At 33.8% G+C, this 9,596-nt stretch overlaps 1 non-coding gene across 1 annotated transcript; it reads left to right on the top strand.

Moving 5' to 3' along the window:
* Positions 1-8,671: 8,671 nt before the first annotated feature.
* On the top strand, positions 8,672-8,778 carry LOC122737432. Its single transcript, XR_006354267.1, has one exon. It is a non-coding gene; the product is annotated as a U6 spliceosomal RNA (small nuclear RNA).
* Positions 8,779-9,596: the final 818 nt, after the last annotated feature.

Raw genomic sequence — 9,596 nt, 5'->3', positions numbered from 1 at the left:
CCAGTGCTTTATCCACTGCACTACCTAGCTGCCCCCAATTGTGATTCTTTTAATTTCTTTATTCCCCTTTTATTGCTATTGATAGCATTTCTAGTACAATATTGAATAATAGTGGTGATAATAGGCATCCTTCTTTCAATTCTGATCTTATTGGGAAGGCTTCTAGTTTATCCCCATTACAGATAATATTTGCTAATGATTTTAGGTAGATGCTTCTTATCATTTATACCTAAGCTTAGCTATCATTTATGTCTAAATATTTTTAATAGGAATGGATGTTGTAGCTTCTCAAAAGCCTTTTCTGCACTTAGCGATATAATCATGTGATTTTTGTTATTTTTGTTATTGACATAATAAATTATGCTAAAAATCATCCTTATATTGAATGAGCCCTGCATTCCTGGAATAAATCCAACTTGGTCATAATGTATTATGTTTCTGATATATTATTGTAGTCTCCTAACTAGTATTTTATTTAGGATTTTTATATCAATATTTATTAGTGAAACTAGTCTATAATTTTCTTTCTCTTTGCTCTTCATGGTTTAGGTATCAGCTCCATGTTTATTTCATAAAAGGAGTTTGGTAGGACTCCTTCTTTGCCTATTATTCCAAATAATTGATTTAATAATGGAATTAGTTGATCTTTAGTTGTTTGGTATAATTGACTTGTAAAGCCATCTGGTCTTGATGCTTTTTCTTAGGAAAGTCATTTAAGGCCTAATAATTGCTTTAATTTAATTTTGATTAGTGGAGTAGTCATCTTTTTCATTTTGATATTGGTGATTTGGTTTTCTTTTCTCTTTTTAAAATCATATTAACTAATGACATCTATTTTACTAGGTTTTTTAATTAAATCAACTCCTAATCTTATTTCTTAATTCAGTGTTTTTTTTACATTCAGTTTTATTAATCTCACCTTTAATTTTCAGGATTTTCAATTTGGTGTTTAATTAGGGATTTTTAAATTGTTCTTTTTCTAGTTTTAAAATTATGTACCCAATTCATTGATCACTCTTTTTCTATTTTACTGATGTAAGCATTTAAAGATATAAAATTTCCAAATTACTGGTTTTGCTGTATTCCTTAAGTTTTCATATGTTGTCTCATTATTATCCTTCACTCTCTCTTTTTTTTCTTTTTTCTTTTTAGGTCTTTATTTAATTTTATTTTTCCCCCAATTACATGTAAAAACAATTTTAACACCCATTTTTAAAACTATGTTCCAAATTCTCTTCCTCCCTCCCTGCCCACCTCCCACCCTTAAGAATGTGAGCAATTCAATATGTTATACATGTGTAGTTATACAAAACATTTCCATATTAGTTAGGTTGTAAAAGAAAACAGACAAAAAAAAAAGAAAAAGAAATTTAAAAAATTATGCTTTGGGGTGGCTAGGTGGCGCAGTGGATAAAGCACTGGCCCTGGATTCAGGAGGACCTGAGTTCAAATTCAGCCTCAGACACTTGACACTTACTAGCTGTGTGACCCTGGGCAAGTCACTTAACCCCCATTGCCCCACCAAAAAAAAAAATTATGCTTCAATCTGTATTCAGACACCATCAGTTCTTTCTTTGGAGATGGATTGCATTTTTCATAAGTCCTTCAGAATTGTCTTGGCTCATTGCATTGCTGAGAATAGCCAAGTCATTCACAGCTGATCATCTATTAATATTGCTGTTACTTTGTATACAATACATCTCACTTTGCATCAGCTCATGTAAGTCTTTCCAGGTTTTTCTGAGAGCATTCTGCTCATCATTCCTTATAGCACAATAATGTTCCATCATAATCTCATCCCACAATTTATTCAGCCATTCCCCAATTGATGGGCATCTTCTCAATTTCAAATTCTTTGCACCAGAAAAAGTCTTGCCATAAATATTTTTTGTATATATAGGTCCTTTAACTTTTTGGTTTTTATTTCTTTTTGGATACTGACATAGTAGTGATACTATTAGGTCAATATCATTCTCTTTAATACAATTTTTTATTATTTTTATGACTTGTTTTTTTTATAATGATATAAAACATTACCATATTAGTCATTTTGTACAAGAAAATTTGAATAAAAGAAAAAATGGAAAAAAGTGAAAAATAGCATGCTTAAATCTGTGTTCCATCAATATCAGTTCTTTCTTTGGAGGTGGATAGTATGTTTCATCCATAGTCCTTTGGGATTGTCTTGGATCGTTGTATTGTTGAGAACAGTTAAGTCATTCACAGTTCTTCATGAAATAATACAGCTATCTTTGTGTATAATGTTCTCCTGGTTTTGCTCACTTCACTATATGTCAGTTCATACAAGTCTTTCCAGGCCTTTCTAAAATCATCTTTTCTTATAGAACAATAATATTCCATCACCATCATATACCACAGTTTGTTTAGCCATTCCCCAATTGATGGACATTCCTTTGATTTCCAATTCTTAGACACCACAAAAAGAGTTGCTAAAAATATTTTTGTACAAATAGGTCTTTTTCTCTTTTTTGAGAATGTCTTTGGGATATAAACCTAGCAGTGGTATTGCTGGATCAAAGGGTATATACAGTTCTATAGCCTTTTGGACACAGTTCCAAATTGCACTCCAGCAACTGGATCTTTTCACAACTCCACTAATGATGGATTAGCATCCCAGCTTTCCCACATCCCCTCCAATATCCAATATTTTCTGATTTTGTTATATTTGCCACTCTGATTAGTATGAGGCAATACCTCAGAGTTGTTTTAATTTGCATTTCTCTGATCAATAGAGATCTAGAGCATTTTTTCATATGATTATAGATAGCTTTGATTTCTTTGTCTGAAAATTGTTCATATCCTTTGACTATTTATCAATTGGGGAATAACTTGTATTCTTATATTGACTCTATACTCTTTATAATTGAGGAATAAGAGTAATCTATCTTACCCTGCAGGAAAGTAGGAGGGGAAGGGGATAAGGAGGGAGGGATAAAAGAAGGGAGGGCAGATTGGGAGAGAGGACAGTCAGAACCAAATCCCTTTTGAGGAGGGATAGGGTGAAAGAAGATAGAAAATAGAGTAAATATCAAGGGGAAGGGAATAGGATGGAGGGAAACAGTTAACAACAGTAACTGTTAAAAAGAGAAAAGAAAAAAAAATTGTACAAAAAATATTTATAGCAACTCTTCGTGATGGCTAAGAATTGAAAATTGAAGGAATGTCCATCAATTGGGGAATGACTGAACAAGCTGTGGTATATGATTGTAATGGAATATTATTGTGCTATAAGAAATGACAAGCAGGATGATTTCAGAAAAACCTGGAAAGACTCATATGAACTAATGTATAGTGAAGTGAACAGAACCAGGGGTACATTGTGCACAGTGACAGCATGATCACTCTATGAGCAATTGTGAATGACTTAACTACTCTCAGCAGTGCAATGATTCAAGACAATTCCAAAGGACTGATGATGAGGCATACTATCTGTAAAGGGCTAAAATTCTAAAATCTAGCTATATTGTCTAAAATCTAATGAGTGGTCACCAAAAAATTATAAGCTTTAACAAGAGTTAGGCTTTTAAGCATTTATTAAGGAGAATAAGAATTTGGTGAAGAGAAAGGGAAAGGCCTAGCTTCATCTATCTATTAAAGGGAGAGAGCATTCCTAGCTCTGCTCTCTGCCAGAGTCCACATGAAAGAGTGTGAGTCAGAGTGCCAGGCTTCCCCTTCTTCCTCCCACAGCAAACATCACTTCCTGATGCCAAAGAAAAGACGCATGGTCTTGCCCTCAGAGACCTGCACCTCATGGCAGGGCTTTTCTACAGTAAGTCTCCAGCAGGTGGCGTCGTTCCAATCATTACACTATCCACCTCCAGAGAAAGAACTGATATTGACTGAACACAGACTGAAGCATGCTATTTTCTGCTTTCTCTCTCTCTCTTTTTTTACTTGAGTTTTTTTATGTAAAATAACTAATATGGCAATGTTTTGCATAATTGTACATGTGTAACCTATACTGATTGCTTGCAACCTTGGGGAGGGGAGGGAGGGAGGGAATGAGAGAGAGATAGAATTTGGAGCTCAGAACTTTAAATAAATAAATTATAGACTTGTACTAAAAAAAAAATTGAGGAATAAGCCTTTAGCAGAGATATTTGTTTCAAAAATTCTTTCCCAGTTTTCTGTTTCCCTTGTAATCTTGGTTACATTAGCTTTGTTTGTACAAAACCTTTTTATATAATCAAAATGATATATTTTACATTTTGTTTTATACTTTAAATTCTGCCTTTGCCCATAAATCTGACAGATAAATGATTCCATGCTCTCTTAATTTGCTCATGGTATCATCCTTTTTTTTTTTTTTTTTTTGCTTGGGGCAATGAGGGTTAAGTGACTTGCCCAGGGTCACACAGCTAGTAAGTGTCAAGTGTCTGAGGCTGGATTTGAACTCAGTTCCTCCTGAATCCAGGGCTGGTGCTTTATCCACTGTACCACCTAGCTGTCCCTGGTATCGTCCTTTATGTGTAAATCATGCACCCATTTTGACTTTATTTTAGTATATGCTGTGAGATGTTGGTCTATACCTAGTTTCTGCCATACTGTTTTCCAGTTTTCTCAGCAATTTTTGTTGAATAATGAGTTTTTGTTCCAAAAGCTTGGATCTTTGGGTTTATTATATACTAGATTACTATAGTCATTTACTATAGTGTAATTTGAACCTATTCTATTATACTGATCCACCTCTCTATTTCTTTTTTTAATTATAAAAGTATTTTATTATTTCCAGTTACATGTAGAGATAGTTTTCAACATTTGTTTTTATAAGATTTCTAGTTTCAAATTTTTCTCCCTCCCTCCCCTCCCTCCCCCCTCCCCAAGACAGCAACTAATCTGATATAAGTTATGTATGTACAATCACATTAAACAAATTTCTGCATTAGTCTTGCTGTGGAAGAAGAATCAGAGCAAAAAGGAAAAACCTCAAAAAATAAAAACAACAGCACCAAAACCAAAAGAAATAGTATGGTTCAATCTGTATCTAGATTCCACAGTTCCCTTTTTTATTTTCTGAATTTGGAGAGCATTTTCCATCATGAGTCCTTTGGAACTATCTTGGACCATTGTATTGCTGAGTAGAATCAAGTCTATCACAGTTGATCAACACATAATGTTGATGATACTGTGTACAATGTTCTCCTGGTTCTGTTCATTTCACTCATCATCAGTTCATGCAAGTCTTTCCAGGTTTCTCTGAAATCTGCCTGTTAATTGTTTCTTTTTTTTTCTTTAATATTTTTTATTCATTTATTTATTTATTTTTGCAGGGCAATGAGGATTAAGTGATTTACCCAGGGTCACACAGCTAGTAAGAGTCAAGTGTCTGAGGCTGGATTTGAACTCAGGTCCTCCTGAATCCAGGGCCAGTGCTTTATCCACTGTGCCACCTAGCTGCCCCAATTTCCAATTGATTTTTTAAAAAATTTAATTAAATTTAATTTTTTTTAGTTTTAGTTTTTTCTTTTAATAGAATTTTCCCAATTACATGTAAAGATAATTTTCAACATACATTTTAATAGTTTTTAAAAATTTATTAATTAATTTTCCGTTACATGTAAAGATAGTTCTCAACTTTTGTTTATACAAGCTTTACAATTTCAGATTTTTCTCCCTCCCTCCCCTCCCTCCCCCCCTCCCCTAGATAGCAGGTAATCTGATATAGGTTATATATATATACACACATCATAACATTAATCCTATTTCTGCATTAGTCATGTTATAAGAGAAAAATCAGAGCAATGATGAAAAACCTCAAAATAGAAAAAACAACAGCACCAAAAACAAAATAAATAGTATGTTTCATTCAGCATCTATACTCCACAGTTCTTTCTTTTTTCTTGGATTTGGAGATCTTCTTCTATCATGAGTTCCCTGGAACTCTTCTGTACCATTGCATTGGTGAGAAGAATATAGTCCATCACAGTAGATCAACACTCAATGTTGATGATACTGTGTACAATGTTCTTCTGGTTCTGCTCATCTCACTCATCATCAGCCCACGCAAGACCCTCCAGGTTTCTCTGAATTCCTCCTGCTCATCATTTCTTACAGCACAGTAGTATTCCATTGTATTCATATACCACAACTTGTCCAGCCATTCCCCAATTGATGGGCATCCCCATAACTTCCAATTCCTTGCCACCACATAAAGAGCAGCTATAAATATTTTTGTACATGTGGGTCCCTTTCCCCTTTCCATGATCTCTTTGGAAAAAAGACCCAAAAGTGGTGTTGCTGGGTCAAAGGGTATGGACAGCTTTATTGCCCTTTGGGCATAATTCCAAATTGCTCTCCAGAATCGTTGGATCAATTCATAGCTCCACCAACAATGCATTAGTGTTCCAATTTTCCCACAGCTTCTCCAACATTTATTATTTTCCTTTTTTGTCATTTTAGCCAATCTGATAGGTGTCAGGTGGTACCTCAGAGTTGTTTTAATTTGCATCTCTCTAATCAATAGTGATTTAGAGCATTTTTTCATATGACAATAGATAGCTTTGGTTTCTTCATCAGAAAACTGCCTGTTCATATCCTTTGACCATTTCTCAATTGGGGAATGACTTGGATTCTTATAAATTTGATTTAGTTCCCTTTATCAGAAGTACTGACCACAAAAATTGTTTCCCAGCTTTCTGCCTCCCTTCTAATTTTGGATGCATTGCTTCTGTTTGTACAAAATTTTTTTAATTTAATGTAATCAAAATCATCCATTTTGCATTTTATAATATACTCTATCTCTTGTTTGGTCATTAACCATTTTACTTTCCAAAGATCTGATAGGTAGACTATACCTTTCTCTCCTAATTTACCTATGGTATCACCTCTTATGTCTAAATCGTGTATCCATTTTGATCTTATTTTAGTATAAGGTGTATGATGTTGGTCTATGCCTAATTTCTGCCATACTATCTTCCAGTTTTCCCAGCAGTTTTTGTCAAATACTGAGTTCCTATCCCAGAAGCGGGAGTCTTTGGGTTTATCAAACACTACATTACTAGTGTCATTTACTACTGCATTTCCTGTGCCTAGCCTATTCCATTGATCTACCACTCTATTTTTTAGCCAGTACCAGATAGTTTTGATGACTGCCGCTTTATAGTAAAGCTCTAGGTTTGGTACCGCTAACCCACCTTCCTTTGAGGTTTTTTTTTTCATTGTTTCCCTGGATATTCTTGATTTTTTGGTTTTCCAGATGAATTTTGTTATTATTTTTTCTAGCTCTATAAAATAATTTTTAGGTAGTCTGATTGGTATGGCACTGAATAAGTAAATTAATTTAGGCAGTATTGTCATTTTTACTATATTAGCTCTGCCTATCCATGAGCAATTGATATCTTTCCAATTATTTAGATCTGATTTGATTTGTGTGAAGAGTGTTTGGTAGTTGTGTTCATAGAGTTCCTGGGTTTGTCTTGGCAAGTAGACTCCCAAGTATTTTATATTATCTACCGTTACTTTAAATGGAATTTCTCTTTCTATCTCTTGCTGCTGGACTTTGTTGGTCATGTATAGAAATGCTGATGATTTATGTGGATTTATTTTATATCCTGCTACTTTGCTAAAGTTGTTAATTGTTTCAAATAATTTTTGAGTTGATTCTCTAGGATTCTTTAAGTATACCATCATATCATCTGCAAAGAGTGATAGTTTTGTTTCCTCCTTGCCTATTCTAATTCCTTTAATTCCTTTCTCTTCTCTGATTGCTAAAGCTAACATTTCTAGGACAATATTAAATAATAGGGGTGATAATGGACATCCCTGTTTCACCCCTGATCTTATTGGGAAGGCCTCTAATTTATCTCCATTGCATATAATACTTGCTGATGGCTTTAGGTAGATACTGTTTATTATTTTAAGGAAAGCTCCACCTATTCCTAAACTCTCTAGTGTTTTTATTAGGAATGGGTGCTGTATTTTGTCAAAAGCTTTCTCTGCATCTATTGAGATAATCATATGATTTTGGTTGGTTTTCTTATTGATGTGGTTGATTATGTTAATAGTTTTCCTAATGTTTAACCAGGCCTGCATTCCTGGTATAAATCCCACCTGGTCATAGTGTATTATCCTGGTGATCACTTGCTGTAATCTCCTTGCTAATATCTTATTTAAGATTTTAGCATCAATATTCATTAGGGAAATTGGTCTATAATTTTCTTTCTCTGTTTTTGCTTTGCTTGGTTTTGGTATCACCACCATATTTGTGTCATAAAATGAATTTGGTAGAACTCCTTCTTCACCTATTTTTCCAAATAATTATAATATTGGAATGAATTGTTCTTTAAATGTTTGGTAAAATTCACCCGTAAACCCATCTGGCCCTGGGGATTTTTTCTTAGGGAGTTCATTAATGGCTTGTTCAATTTCTTTTTCTAATATGGGTTTATTTAAGGATTTTATTTCCTCTTCAGTTAACCTGGGCAGTTTGTATTTTTGTAAATATTCATCCATTTCATTTAGATTGTCAAATTTATTGGCATACAGTTGGGCAAAATAATTCCTGATTATTGATTTAATTTCCACTTCATTGGTGGTAATATCACCCTTTTCATTTTTGATACTGGTGATTTGGTTTTCTTCTTTCTTTTTTTAAATCAAATTAACCAATATTTTATCTATTTTATTGGTTTTTTCATAAAACCAGCTCTTAGTGCTCGCTTTGGCAGCACATATACTAAAATTGGAATGATACAGAGAAGATTAGCATGGCCCCTGCGCAAGGATGACACGCAAATTCGTGAAGCATTCCATATTTTTGCTGCTCTTTACGTGGTGGCAAGGAATTGGAAGTTGAGGGGGTGCCCATCAATTGGGGAATGACTGGACAAGTTGTGGTATATGAATACAATGGAATACTATTGTGCTGTAAGAAATGATGAGCAGGAGGAGTTCAGAGAAACCTGGAGGGTCTTGCATGGGCTGATGATGAGTGAGATGAGCAGAACCAGAAGAACATTGTACACAGTATCATCAACATTGAGTGTTGATCTACTGTGATGGACTATATTCTTCTCACCAATGCAATGGCACAGAAGAGTTCCAGGGAACTCGTGATAGAAGAGGATCTCCAAATCCAAGAAAAAAAAAAAAGAAAGAACTGTGGAGTATAGATGCTGAATGAACCATACTATTTCTTTTGTTTTTGATGCTGTTGTTTTTTTTCTATTTTGAGGTTTTTCATCATTGCTCTGATTTTTTCTCTTATAACATGACAAATGCAGAAATAGGATTAATGTTATTATGTGTATATAAAAATATATATAACCTATATCAGATTACCTGCTGTCTAGGGGAAGGGGGAGGGAGGGGAGGGAGGGAGAAAAATCTGAAATTGTAAAGCTTGTATAAACAAAAGTTGAGAACTATCTTTACATGTAACGGAAAAAATAAAATACTTTATTAATTTTAAAAAAACAGCTCTTAGTTTTATTGATTAATTCTATAGGTTTTTTTGCTTTTAATCTTATTAATTTCTTCTTTGATTTTCAGGATCTCTAGTTTAGTATCTAATCGGGGATTTCTAATTTGTTCTTTTTCTATCTTTTTAAGTTGCATGCCCAATTCATTAATCTCCT

This window comes from Dromiciops gliroides, chromosome 1, assembly GCF_019393635.1.
Source record: "Dromiciops gliroides isolate mDroGli1 chromosome 1, mDroGli1.pri, whole genome shotgun sequence".
Taxonomy (NCBI): domain Eukaryota; kingdom Metazoa; phylum Chordata; class Mammalia; order Microbiotheria; family Microbiotheriidae; genus Dromiciops; species Dromiciops gliroides.
The sequence above is the reverse complement of the archived record's forward strand: the minus strand, read 5'-3'. Positions and strand labels throughout refer to the sequence as shown.